At 46.3% G+C, this 12211-nt stretch overlaps 1 protein-coding gene and 1 long non-coding RNA gene across 3 annotated transcripts in view; one reads left to right on the top strand and one right to left on the bottom strand.

Moving 5' to 3' along the window:
* TAGAP (T cell activation RhoGTPase activating protein) overlaps positions 1 to 12211 on the top strand; it is an 88256-nt gene that overhangs the window by 28045 nt on the left and 48000 nt on the right. The gene's annotated exons all lie outside the window — the stretch shown is intronic.
* The window catches only part of LOC147366418 (uncharacterized), an 81284-nt gene continuing 72650 nt past the window's right edge, over positions 3578 to 12211 (bottom strand). For both annotated transcript variants that reach the window (XR_015133412.1, XR_015133385.1), the window contains one exon: positions 3578 to 5166. This is a non-coding gene — a long non-coding RNA (uncharacterized LOC147366418). The remainder of the gene's footprint in view (positions 5167 to 12211) is intronic.

The following is a 12211-nucleotide window of genomic DNA, read 5'->3' as shown; positions in this document are numbered from 1 at the left end:
CTTCTGAGCACGGGGTCACCGCACAGGCCACGTTTGTTCGTGAGGCTGGCTTTGGCTGTCCCCCTTATGAAGTTGATGTATTTTAATATTGACATTAATGTATTAACACACTTAAGGAGCTTCCAAGCTCAAGGCCTTTACTTGACATATTTACAAGCATTTACCAATACCTAACAGGATTTCCCTGTAGCTCAAATGGTAAAGAATCTGCCTGCAATGCAAGGGACCAGGGTTCAATCCCTGGGTTGGGAAGATCCTCTGGAGAAGGTTATGGCAGCCCACTCCAGTCTTCTTGCCTGGAGAATCCCATGGATAGAGCAGCCTGGTGGGCTACAGTCCATGGGGTCACAAAGAGTCAGACACGACTGAAACGACGTAGCACACAAGGACCCAACGTGCTGAGTATTGTGAACATAGTATGTGCTTGCTCTGGGGCTTCCCTGTGGCTCAGCTGGTAAAGAATCTGCCTGCAATGCGGGAGACCTGGGTTCGATTCCTGGGTTGGGAAGATCCCCTGGAGAAGGGAAAGGCTACCCACTCCAGTATTCTGGCCTGGAGAATTCCACGGACTGTATAGTCCATGGGGTTGCAAAGAGTCAGACACGACTGAGTGACTTTCACTTCCTGCCAGTCATTGTACTAAATCCTTCACATCTAGTAACTCACTTCATTCTCAAAAAATTCCTATCAGGTAGGAAATGACATCTTGTCACTCATCATTGTCTGTTTGTAGAAGGGAATCGACAAGTCCAGCCTGCACATGAAAGGAGAAAAATTAAACTTCAGCTTTTGGAGGGGGATCTGCTAAAGGACTCACGAACGTGTTCATGAGCGTCATATCAACATGCAAGCTGCGGGGACTTCCCTGCTGGCCAGTGGTTAAGGACCACCTCGAAAAACAGGGGATGCAAGTTCGATCCCTGTCTAGGCAACTAAGATCCCACAGGCTTCTGGGCAACTGAGCCTGCGTGCCACATCAAAGATCCCACATGCCACAAGTAAGACTCGACACAGCCAAGTAAATAAATGAATATTTAAAACAAATATATAGATTGATTGATAGATAGATTGTGTTTAAAACCATGAGGTTAGTTAAAATCACCATCATAGTGAGTGTCCAGAAAAAAAGAGAAGGGGACTCAGGACTGAGCCCCGCAATGTACAACATGCAAAGGTTCCTTTTCTGCTCTCTAGATAGGAAGCCAGGCATTTCCCAAGGTCACCAAGTCCGTGGGTAGTGGAGCTGGACCCAGGCCCCAGGCACTCGGGTTTCAGAGCCTGCACTCTTCACTGCTCAGCTGCTCTGAAGGAAACCCACAAAGGCCCAAGTTCAGCAAATGAACAGACGAATGGAGATCTGTAAACTGATATTTGCCATTTGGCCTGGTGTTAATGATATCCATGAAAATTATCATTTCTTCTTGGGTTCTTGGCCTTGATATGCCTGGCACCAGATGATGGTGCCCATGATGGAACCACTCATTGGTCGACACATTTCTTTGCTGAGCATCTCTGTATAACAGACACCATTCCAGGCACTTAGGATAAAATAGACAAAAAGCCCTGCTCTTGAGGGGCTTCTATTCTAGCAAGGGGAGACAGAAAGTAGACAAGAAACATAATAAATGATCTAGAGATTCCCTGGTGGCTCAGAGTGCAAAGAGTCTGAGTGCAGTGCGAGAGACCCAGGTTCAGTCCCTGGGTAGAGAAGATCCCCTGGAGAAGGAAATGGCAACCCACTCCAGTATTCTTGCCTGGAAAAACCCATGGCTGGAGGAGCCTGGCAGGCTACAGTCCATGGGGTCACAAAGAGTCGGACACAACTGAGCACTTTCACTTTCAGTATGTTGGAAAGTGGTATGTGTCTTGGGGGAAAAAATTAGAATTGGGTAAAAGAATCAGCAATTCATGGCAAAGGAGGGGTCTTCACTGCAAAGGAGAGTTTTGAGCAAACATGAAAGAAAGGAAAGTTGGCAGGGTGGATAGCAGTATTCCTGGCCCAGAAAACATCAAGAGCAAAGGCCAAAGGCTGGCATGTGCCTGGCATGATGAAGGGCAACACGGTGGCCGGGGGGGGAGGGGAGCAGAAGGAAGAAGGGCAGGAGGATGGGAGACGTGGAGCAGGCAACAAGTGCCGATCAGACACCCCATCGGGCTCGCAGGAGGCAGGACTCTGGCTTCTTTTCTTTGTTGGGTGAGATGGGAGCCTGGAAAGGGATGGAGCAGGATCGCACTGGCTGCTTCGTGGGAAATGGCCCGGGGTCAGGGCAGAAGCCAGGGCAGAGAGAAGGGTCACCTCACAATCTGACATGGCTCACCTGGGGATGTGTGATCCAAGGGAGTGAGGGATTGCCCCGTATGGAAGCTGCAGCCTGTTTGTAACCTAATCTCAGAAACGGCATTCGAGTTCTTCTGCCATGATCTGTTCAGTAGAAGCCAGTCAGGAAGTTCAGATCACACTCAGAGGGAGTGAAATTAAGCTTCGCCTCCTGAAGAAAGGTGTACAGAAAGCTGTGGGATCATGTTTTTAAAACCATCACATCGACACGTGGTTATATTTAACAGCATGAGATTGGATAAGATCACCAGAAAAAGAAAGGGGGACCAAGGGCTGAGCCCCAGGATGTATGAACGTTAAAAGGTTGAGGGGAAGATGAAAACTACCCAAGGAGGTCCGGAATAAGAAATTTGTGAAATGAGAAGAAAACCAAGAGAGTGTGGTGCTTTGGAGCTAAATGAAGAAAGTGCATCAAGGAGGAGACTGGTCAGCTCTGTCAAATACGGCTGTCAGCAGGGTAACCCTCCTGGCCCAGGACAGGCCCAGCTCACGCCTGCTTTTGTCCTGAGGTCATTACTAATGATAACCTCCCCCGCCCCGCCACCATTCACTCTTAAGAGCAGCCCAGTTTAACAATGAATTATGTGCACATCCCAAACAGAAGTCAAGTAACATGAACTGTGAGGTTTGTGAATTGGATCCTGAAGTGCAGAGATCATTGGTAACCAGGGGAGACGATCTGATTAGTGGTTTACTGTGACACGTATATCAGCATCCTTTTCATTCAAAGTACTTTTCTATTAGACGTTATTAATGGGACTTCCCTGGTGGTCCAGTGGCTAAGACTCCGTGCTCCCAATCCAGGGAGCCTTCAGTCCTTGGTCAGGGGACTAGTAATAGATCCCACATGCCACAGTGAAGATCCAAGATCTGACGTGCCAGAACTAAGACTCAGCACAGCCAATAAAAATAAATATTATTTGAGTTATTAAAGAGCTAAGCAAAATATTAACTATGACCAGTATTAACATAAATTTGGTACATTCTTTCATGTTACAAGATTCGAAAAATCTCAAATGCAATTAGTTCACTAAATTTTAACTCTTCTCAGTCATTATTTGTTGTAATCAACAGTTACACTGATATTTGAGTCCGCTTTAACCCAAACTCACATTGTGGGTTTGGGATCTTGAAAAATTGTGACTGTTAACAATGCTACAGAATTAATAGGTTCTTCTTGTTGTTGAAAGAATTTGACCAACTGGCAAAAAAGAGCCTCTTCAATGCAATACAAATAGATAAAGTAGAAACAGACACCCCAGGATTTGTGTTTATTCATGAAATGCTTTTCATTCGATAACATGCATAAGCTATGGGGTCTTCCCTGGTAGCTCAGCTCGAACAGAATCTCCCTGCAATTCAGGAGACCCCGGTTTAATTCCTGGGTTGGGAAGATCCCCTGGAGAAGGGATAGGCTACCCACCCCAGTATTCTTGGACTTCCCTGGTGGCTCAGATGGTAAAGAATCTGCCTGCAATGTGGGAGACCCGGGTTTGACCCCTGGGTTGGGAAGATGCCCTAGAGGAGGGCATGGCAACCCACTCCAGTATTCTTGCCTGGAGAATCCCATGCACAGAGGATCCTGGAGGGTCATAGTCCATGGGGTTGCAAAGAGGGACTGAGCACACACACATAAAGGCTGTGGGGCTTCCCAGGTAGCACAGTGGTAAAGAACTGGCCTGCCAAGCAGGACACTCAGGTTTGATCCCTGGGTTGGGAAGATCCACTGGAGAAGGGAATGGCAACCCACTCCAGTATTTTTGCCTGGAGAATCCCACGGACAGAGGATTGTCCTCTGTGGGGTTGCAAAGAGCTGGACACAACTGAGTGACTGAGCATGCATGAGTGCATAAAGGCTATAGTTACGGATTGTGCGGGGCTGCCCCAGTGGCTCAGCAGTAAAGGATCCACTTGCCGATGCAGGAGACGAAAGAAACTCAGGTTCAATCCCTGGGTCAGGAAGATCCCCCGGAGGAGGGAAATGGCAACCCACTCCAGGACAAAGGAGCCTGGCGGGTTACAGTCCTTGGGGTCACAAGAGTGAGACATGACTGAAGCGACTAAGCAAGGCTTGTTCCCTGACTCTCCTTGTTGCCCCGGCTTTCAGCTTCCCTGCTGGCTACTTCTAAAGAGATGACCCTTGTCCCTCTATTGCACCCATCTCCACTCAGCCTGTGTCAAATTTAATCAACATCTGGCATTTACTTGCCCATCAGTTTGCACCTCTTGGTGTGTTTAGTCACCTGCCACAGCTGTGTGCGTGTGTGTGGTCCGTGCCTGCACTTTCACACCTGCTCGGGTCACAGGGCTCAAATACTACCTCACAGGGACCGTTTGTCAAGTGAAAGATGACTCTTATTAACCTTGTTGAAAATTAAACTCTGGCTTATTTCTGGCATGTTTCCAAAAAGGAAAGCTGACGACAAGTTTCATTTTACTTATTTGGTCTGGGATCATTTTTTTCTTTGGAGAAGGCAATGGCACCCCACTCCAGTACTCTTGCCTGGAAAATCCTACGGACAGAGGAGCCTGGTAGGCTGCAGTCCATAGGGTCGCTGGGAGTTGGACACGACTGAGCGACTTCACTTTCACTTTTCACTTTCATGCATTGGAGAAGGAAATGGGAACCCACTCCAGTGTTCTTGCCTGGAGAATCCCAGGGATGGGGGAGCCTGGTGGGCTGCAGTCTGTGGGGTCGCACAGAGTCGGACACGACTGAAGTGACTTAGCAGCAGCAGCAGCATTTTTTTCTTGGGGTCTTCAGCTTCACTGAAAGAGCGATTTCCATCCATAGGGAGAGGAAATGATCCTCATGGCTTAAGTGAACCCTGGTGAGGGGAAAAAAAAATGTTAGAAAGGAAAATTGTTTATATAATCTTTCTAAATGTTTCTGATATGAGTAGTGTTCTCATTTTAACTATCAGAAACTCTAATATGACTGCTTCTGTAAAGGATCCTACCAGATAGTCTCCATCTCTGACTAGGGGGCTCTGTCTTGAACTGGCCTGGATTCATGACCAGTACAGGGTGTCTGGGTTTCTTTTCACAAGAGGGTCAGTCCCAAGCTGAAAAAAACTCAGCCTGCTGGGAAGAGGCAGTTAGGGAGCCAGGGCATGACCCAGAGGGTTGGAAACAGACTAAAAACCCAACCCTGGCTGAGCAGTTATGGTGAGATGAACTCTACAGCCTTTATAGAGCACCTAATTTTATCTTTACAGTCACCCTGTACCTCAGGAGCTGTATTAGTCAGCTAATGTCACAGAAATGACACAGAACAGATCATCTCAAAACACGATAGCTTACAAAAACAAGTGTTTGCTTCTTGCTCACACAGCTGTAAGTCATCTAGCATTTGAAGGCTGCAGCCAGGCTCAGCTGGGTGTGGGTGCCCGCCACAGGTTAAGTTCACAAGATCCCCAGTGTCTCTTCTTCCGGGACACTCAGAGCTTGTGCTTCTAGTGGTAACGTGGAGGTGCAAGAGGGCACACCCAATCTCACAGGCATGCTTCAGGCCTTTGCTTGCCTCTTGTACACTAACCACCTGTCCCAACAAGTCCAACGGCCAAGGCCGAAGGTAAGGGTCAGGGACAAGACACTCTGCCCCCCAGGAGGCCTCGTCAGGAGTGTGGATGTGTAGCACTACTATGGGAACATGAAGACTGGGACCAATAACCAAATCCAGCATGAGTGCTATTGTTACAGTCGTCTTAGGGATGAGGATATACCAGGAGAGGGTGGAAGGTTTGCCCAGTGGCCCGCTAATGTTAAGTGGAGATGCTGACATTTAAATCCAAGCAGACAAACCCCAGAGCCCGCAGTTATTCAGGACAGCTCAAAGGGGACCAGGCAGATGCTCCTGTGGGGCAGGAAGGACACATTAAAGGTCAGACACAGGGTGGGAAAGTCCAGGGGAAGGAGCAGGCTAGGATCAGCCTAAGAGGACTCCCACCCGTGCCCTTCTTGTATCCACCTGTACAGATAGCTTCCCACAGGCTTGTTTGTAGAGGTGTCTCCTCTAGGCCAGGGGGTGGAATCACAAATTGGCACACTTATATCCCCAAATAAGGAAGATACTCCCCAAATCATTTCATAATTCCAGTAGCTGTATCTCCTTATATTTTTCTATCATTTAAAATAGTATGTAATGAGTAAAACAAAACACCCCTTTATAAATAAACAGGTTGATAGATAAAAGTTTAAGAATATAACTCTAGTATCTTCCTAGTGCTTGAGAATTGGTTCATGGGAAGTTTTTCTGTTACACTTTGGATATGTTTGAATTTATTTTTAAGTATATATATATATATATATGCTATATATACTTGAACATATATATATATATTTTTCATCGAATTCCAAAATTTTTTCCATTTCCAAAAAGCAAATTTAAACTTTGAGAATTTTGATCAGAAGCTAAAAATCTACCTTATTGCCATGTCTAAGATAGGAATAAACTTCAGTTATTTTAAAAACTATTTTCTACTATTGTAACCAATTATTGAATGTATTGGGTCAGAAAATGGTAACTTCAATATAGCTTATTTTTTAATGTTTAATAACTGTTTATCCCTGGTGGCTCAGTAGTGAAGAATCCACCTGCAATGCAGGAGATGCATACAGGAGATGTGGTTCAATCTCTGGGTTGGGACAATCCCCTGGAGTAGGAAATGGCAACCCACTCCAGTATTCTTGCCTGGGAAATCTCATGGACAAAGGAGCCTGGCAGGCTACAGTCCATGGGGTTGCAAAGAGTCAGAGACATGACTTAGTGACTCAACAAGAAGAAGTTGGGCTAGAAAGTAATAAATTCAAGATAGCTTATTTTTTAATGTTTAATAACTGCTTATAACAAGAACAAGGTAAGTATAAAGATTGGTGAGAGGAGTTTTTTTCCATCTAAACTTTTTAACATTTTGGTTTTCTGTTATAGCAAAGTGGCTCCAATTTGGGGCAATATTTCTTAAAGTTTCAGTGAAATACAGTCAGTTGTGTTCTTTTATCAATTGCCTTCTTATTTCTGACCAAACCATAAGAGGCTAATAGATTGTGAAACAGCGATTCAAAGAAAGTACCATCAAAGGAGAAATGACAATCCTGTTTTAACCCCCAAATAGACCAAGTTGTAATTCCTTCACATAGAGGTGACGCAACACTACTGCTTTCATGGAAACAAGGGATTCTCATGACTGACGCTGTTGCACAATTGGCATACGCCTCTCGTTCATTGTGAAGCGTCTACCTTCATTTCTATCCAACTGCTGATAATTGCACGTACTCATTTTGTCTTTGTTTTCAAAATCTTTAAATATAACTGTAGTAAAATTTCCAACCATATTAATAGGATAAATTTGCTATTTAAAAATGGGATTTCTTGTTTCATTATTAGATATAAAATTTTTAAACTAGTTCATATTATATAATATTTTATATCTTGTGTGTGTGTTTTAGTCGCTTCAGTCTTGTCCAACTGTTTGTGACCCTGTGGACTATAGCCCACCAGGCTCCTCTGCCCATGGAATTCTCCAGGCAAGAATACTGGAGTGGGTTGCCATTCCCTTCTCCAGGGGATCTTCCCAACCCAGGGATTGAACCCCAGTCTCCTGCATTGCAGACAGATTCTTTACCGTCTGAGCCACCAGGGAAGCCCCTTTACATCTTAAATGTGATTATTAGAAAATAATGCTCACAATACATCAATCAAAATGTAGAAAAACAATTTTTAAAAACATCTAAATAAGTAGAAGAATTAAAAAGAAAGTTGAGTTGGAAATAAACAAATTTTTAAATGTCAAAATAAAGGTAAGAAAATATCTGGTTTGCAATAGAAAATAAGAACATTAAAATATAGGAATAAATCTAAGAAAACTGCTCAAGAGAAAGTTACTGCAGTACACTCGTTACTGCAGGAGCAAAGCGGAGGTGGGAGGAGAGCTGGGGACACATCGCATGATGGGACCCATGCTTAGAAATGTGGGCCCTGGGACAGCTCTGATGGGGACCACATGGTGATATGATTCAGCAAGCTGAGTATGCCTTCTCCATCTGGGCAGTAAGCTTCCATCTCTGCAAGTTACCTAGCAATGCTTCGCATTGTCACAGACCATTGTGCCCGATGCTGATACGTGTGTATAAATTTACTATCAGTAGTTTCCAGTTTTCTCATTTTCACAGAAATAAAATTTTCCTCAACTGTGCTAGTTAACAATGAATCCAATTGAAATCACTTTACTAAAAATCCCATCCTTAAAAATTTTTGTTTTCTAATGTTACATGGAATGTCAAACCCCTTTCTGTAAAATGTATAGTACGGTAAAAAAAAAAAAAAAATAATAATAATAGGCTATTTTCTTTCCTGCCACTGTGCAGTGACATTCTTTGCAGGAGCCTTGTCATGTTCCAGTTTGGTGCTTGGAGGTCATTATCCAACATAATTCGCTTTGTCCTCTTTTCTTGGGAGATGAGTGCTGAGCCAGCAGGGCGGGCTTGCCTCCTTTGGGTGAGGCTGCTGGGTTTGGTAGTGGGCGCATAGAGTTCTGAAGCGAGTGGCGGCTCTGGAGACAGTTTCAGTCCCTCTCGGGTCATTTCTGGGCTCTGTCGTCCTGGGTTCCCTCACCTGCAAGATGACGTAATCAAGCTCCCTGCCTGCCAAGTCACTTCAGTCGTGTCCGACTCTGTGCGACCCCATGGACTGCAGCCTACCAGGCTTCTCCCTCCATGGGATTCTCCAGGCAAGAACTCTGGAGTGGGTTGCCATTTCCTTCTCCATCAAGCTCCCTGGTAGACTCTTACTAAAGATGTGATGCTACTATGTCACCTCCTTGGCGCTCAACAGATACTAGTTTTTTTCCTTAACTATTGCTGGAAAAATGGGACTTCCCTCTTGGCTCGGTGGTAAAGAATCTGACTGCCAGTGCAGGGGACATGGTTCAATCCCTGGTCGGGGAAGATCCCATATATTGTGGAGCAACCAAGCCCTTGTGCCACAGCTATTGAGGCTGTGCTCTGAAGCCCAGGAGCCACAACTACTGAGCCCTTGTGCCCTAGAGCCCGAGCTCCAAACAGGAGAGGCCACCACCACGAGAAACCCACACACCGCAACTAGTGAAAGCCCAGGCAGCAACAAAGACCCAGTACAGCCAAACGTAAATAAATAAAAGTATAAAAAATGGAATGAATTTGTAGAATAGTGTGTGGCGGATTTAAGTATGAATACTTCTGAAATCTTGTAAATTTGGTTTGTTTTTTTTCTTAAGTCATGGAGTCCCTTGTCCCAGGTCTATTTTTCACGGGAATTTGCGAATGTAATATGGGCTTCCCTCAGAGCTCAGTTGGTAAAGAATACACGTGCAATACAGGAGACCCGGGTTTGACCCCTGGGTTGCGAAGATCCCCTGGAGAAGGGATAGGCTACCCACTCCAGTATTCTTGGGCTTCCCTGGCGGCTCAGCTGGGTAAAGAATCTGCCGGCAATGCGGGAGACCTGGGTTCAATCCCTGGGTTGGGAAGATCCCCTGGGGAAGGGAAAGGCTACCCATTCCAGTATTCTGGCGTGGAGAATTCCATGGACTGTATAGTCCATGGGGTTGCAAAGAGTCAAATAAGACTGAGCGACTTTCACTTCCCTTCACTTCTGAATGTAAGGATAAGGGAAAGCTAAAGGGTGGACACCCCCATCACAGAGTGGGGACCAGGAGAGCAGCCCTGGGGGATCAGCACCGAGGGCCCTCTACTCCCCTTCCCTCTTTCTTGAGTCTCTGTGGTACTGTTGGCAACAGGAATGAGGCATGAGGGTTATGTTTTTTAACAGGAAAGGAAAAACAACAAGACCCTTAAGAGTGTGTCTTCCTTTTTGATGGAGACCATTACACTAACCATCTGAGCCAGAAGAGAAGGCAGAAGGTCTCTTCCTTTCTGTTTGCACCACAGCACTTGGTGCAGAGGGGACTCCCCCGTGGCCAGTCTCCTGGGCAGGCCACTTTCCCACGGGCGGATGTGGGCAGTTACGTAGCCCAGCGTCACAGAGGGACCACCTCCTGTGATGCACAGGGTGGGATGGGCCGTGAATTGAGATGGAGTGGGGGCAGGGGTGGGACGGGCTATTTAAAGTGTCTTTCGGGCTTGCTGTGTCCCGTTCGCACCAGTAAAGCGTGACCTGAACGGCCTCTGCCAGGTGTCCAGTCCTGTGCTGCATTGACCCCAGTCCAGCTTCTGTTCTCTTGACCCAATGGACACTCACTGCCCACCTCCACCTCCAGAGAGAAACTAAAATAGACAAACTCCTTCCACAGAGAGAAATCTCTGCTGGGCCATGAAACCTTCCAAGTGCCTTCCAGTGCCCAGATGCCACTGCTCCTGAGTTCGCTCGCTGTGGATTGAAGGATGCAATAACAGCTAACATTCTACTGTTTTGATTCTCTGCTGGGCACTGGGCTAACGTTTTTTTATATTATTTATGTAATTTGATCCACGTAGCAGCCCACCGCTGGTACATTTATTCTCACTTTGAAGGTGGGGTAGCTGATGCTCGGGTGGCTGACTTCCTTGCCTGGAATGACAGCTTGGGGAAGCAGTGAAGTGCAGATTTGAAGCGGGGTTTGCCCACAACCAAGCCTGTGCTTTGAATGGCTCCATGGGGGTGGTGTAGGTCTGGGCCCAGGTGTGTTGTCACTAGTTAATTTAGGCTTTCTTGATACACTAGCGAAAAAAATTGCAAAAACAATTTACGGGAAAACTATGAACACTTGGTCACAGGAGGCTATAACCCAGTTTTACCAAGGGAATCTGGCTACAGAGGTCATCTAAACTTGCCTTCCCCTCCTCCTCATCCTAGAGCCCACGTGTTCTCTGGTAGCATCGTTGAATTCTTGGCAATTCAAAGGTCCTGGAAGAGCATCCATCTTTTAATTGTTCCAGGTTAATATTTACACACTGCAGGTCTCTGTTTATTTTAACTAAGTGCCAAGTATTTTTATTTTCTGCCAAACTACGAGCCTCAGAATGCTGTACTCTGTAACCCCGGGGAAGACCCAGAGCAATGCCAGGAGGAGGGGAAGGGCAAAGCCTGGGCCATGCCATCTTTGCAGGTTGAATCCCATTGTCTCTGAAAGAACTTCAGCTTCCTCTACCAGTATTCACTGGAGTGAGTTTGACTTGCAAATTTATACCAGGCCGACAAATAATAGAAGTGAGCAAATGAAATAATAGAGGAACTTTAAACTCTTCATCCTCCACTTAGATCATGCCTCTCCCGGACACTCATTTAGGGTATGTGTACTGACTCAGCCTTAAAGAATCCACCTGCCGATGCAGGAGACTTGAGTCCTATCCCTGAGTTGGAAAGATCCCCTGAAGAAGGAAATGGCCACCCACTCCAGTATTCGTGCCTAGAGAATCCCATGGATAGAGGAGCCTGGCAGGCTACAGCCCATGGGGTCGCAGAAGAGTCCCCCATGACCTAGTGACTAAGCAACAATACACACAAAGTCAAGACAGAGGCTCCTCTTCAGGGAGGGGCTGAACAGTGTGGCTCATACAAGAGCAAAATGTCCTCCTTTCCTTTGTGAGTGTGTGTGTGTGTGCTCAGTCACTCAGTTGTGTCTGACTCTTGCAACCGCACGAACCACAACCTGCCAGGCTCCTCTGTCCATGGGATTCTCCAGGCAAGAATACTGGAGTGGGTTGCCATTTCCTCCTTCAAGGGATTTTCCCCACCCAGGGATCGAACCCACATCTCCTGCATCGCAGGCAGATTCTTTACCCCTGAGCCTCCTGGAATGCCCCCTCTTCACTTCCTTCCCCCCAAATCCATTCAGTGCTCCAAACCATGAAACCAACCCCTTGCCTGGTCTCCCTTGCCTGCCCAGCCCCATCTCA

The sequence above is a fragment of the Bos grunniens genome, chromosome 9 (assembly GCF_055505025.1).
Source record: "Bos grunniens cultivar Pamir isolate PY7600 chromosome 9, Bosgru_T2T1.0, whole genome shotgun sequence".
In the NCBI taxonomy this organism is placed as follows: domain Eukaryota; kingdom Metazoa; phylum Chordata; class Mammalia; order Artiodactyla; family Bovidae; genus Bos; species Bos grunniens.
Note: the sequence above shows the minus strand (reverse complement) of the source record. Positions and strands in the feature narration are given on the sequence as shown.